The sequence below is a fragment of the Solanum pennellii genome, chromosome 8, assembly GCF_001406875.1.
Source record: "Solanum pennellii chromosome 8, SPENNV200".
In the NCBI taxonomy this organism is placed as follows: Eukaryota; Viridiplantae; Streptophyta; class Magnoliopsida; order Solanales; family Solanaceae; genus Solanum; species Solanum pennellii.
The window spans coordinates 28193507-28195685 of record NC_028644.1 but is presented as its reverse complement, the minus strand read 5'-3'; positions in this window follow the sequence as shown (position 1 = coordinate 28195685).

The window sequence follows — 2179 nt, the reverse complement described above, 5'->3', positions numbered from 1 at the left end:
GTCCTCAAAGAGGACGATGAAACCGGTTATGTCTAAGGGGTGCTCTCCGGTTGTGACACAAGTTGTGACCAACCAATCTGGGCAAAACAGAAGGGTTCGATACGATGTGGCTGAAACATCTAGGATCCATGAGTTCTTAAGGATGAATCCCCTAGATTTCACAGGTTCAAGAATCATAGAGGATCTTAAAAACTCTGTGGAAAAGTTGGAGAAAGGGTTTGAGGTGATACATGTTGTTGATGTTGAGCGAGTGGAACTAGAGCCATACCAACTGATAGGTGTTGTTTGAGTTTTGTATGACCAATGGAAGAAGATTTGAGCTGAGGGTGCACCAATTGGATGTTTGGTTGCTTTTGAAGAGACCTTTATGGGGCATTTCTTTTCTATGAAGTTTGAAAGACAAAGGTAAGAGAATTTCTAACTCATACAAAAGAATCAATGAGTGTGCATGAGTATGACCTCAACTTCACTCAACTATCCCGTTATGCTCTGTATCTAGTTCCTGGTATGAAAAGCAAGATCAGTTTATTTGTATCTCTGTTGTCTCACTTGTCAAGTAAGGAGGCCAAAGGCAGCTATGCTGATAGAAGATATGGACATAGCAAGGCTGATGATGCATGTGCAACATATTGAATAGGATAAGCTGAGAGAGAGAGAAGAGTTCTGGAACAAGAAGGCTAAGACAATAGAAAATGAATCTAGCCAGCAGAAGAGGAATGTGAAACGGTCATCCTTTCAACAGAAGACAAATGGACCTACTTCATTATCTTCTAGTTAGAACTCTCAGAACTATAGAGTTGTACATGTACATTCTCAAGGAAGTGCGCCACAAGGAGGTAACAGGATTCCTACATATGCTAAGTGTTGTAGGAACCACCTATGAGAGTTTTATGATGGCTCCACTTGTTGCTTCAATTGTGGTTAGAATTTTCATTTCATGAGAGTGTTCCCAAAGAACAGGTAGCGTAATGGCAGTGGGTGTAACAGAGCCCAATCTTTTTTAATGGCTCTGCCAGGCAGAGTAAGACCTAGAGGAGATACTTTAGGGAAAGGTGGAGGAGCAAATTGTTTGTATGCTATCACTATTCACCAAGAGCAAGAGAATTCACTTGACGTTGTCACTTGTATCATCAAAGTCTTTACTTTTGATATATATACATTTCTAGATCCAGGTTCAAGTCTATCCTTTAAAACTCCTCATGTTGTTATTGAGTTTCTATATCCTAATTGAGAAACTTCTTGAGTCTTTCAATGTTTCAACACCTGCTAGGGAATCTTTTTTAGCTAAGAGAGTTTATCGTGATTGTACAATTTATGTCAATCACAAGGACACCATGTCTGACCTGGTCGAGTTAAACATGGTAGATTTTCATGTTATTCTTGGTATGGACTGACTTCATGCCTATTATGTCTCAATTTATTGTAGAACTCTAGTAGTAAGTTCCATCTTTCAAATGAGTCAGTTATATAGTGGAGGAGTACTTCAGCAGTGCCTAATAGACGTTTATGTCGTACCTTTAGGCGAGAAAGTTAGTTTCCATGGGGTGCATCAATCACTTAGTCGTCCGAGTTTATAAAACTAATGTTAAGACACCACCTGTTCATTCAATTCCTTTTGTGAGTGAGTTTTCAGATGATCTTCTTGGACTCCCTCCTGAGAGAGAAATTGACTTTGGTATAGATATTTCCTAATACTCTTCATCTCTATCCTTATTTCCTAATACTCTTCATCTCTATCCTACCTTAGATAGTGGCTTATAGCGGAGTTAAAAGAGTTAAAAGATCATTCTAAAGACATTCTTTATTAAGGTTTCATTCGGCCAAGTGTCTCACCTTAGGGCACTCCAACCTTATTTGTGAGTAAGAAATATGGTTCTCTTAGAATGTGTATAGACTACCATTATTTAAACAAGGTTACTATCAAGAATAAGTAAACCCTTTCAAGGATTGATAATATTTTCTATCAGCTTCAGGGTGCCACTTTTTTTTTAATGATAGACCTCAGATCAAACTGTCATTAGTTAAGAGTAAGACAACTTTCAAAACCTATTATTGTCATTATGAGTATTTGGTTATTTCTTTTAGCCTAACTAATGCTCCTACATTCATAAACCTTATGAATAGAGTGTTTAAGCCTTGTTTAGGTATTCTTGTTATCGTGTTTATTGATAATATTTTG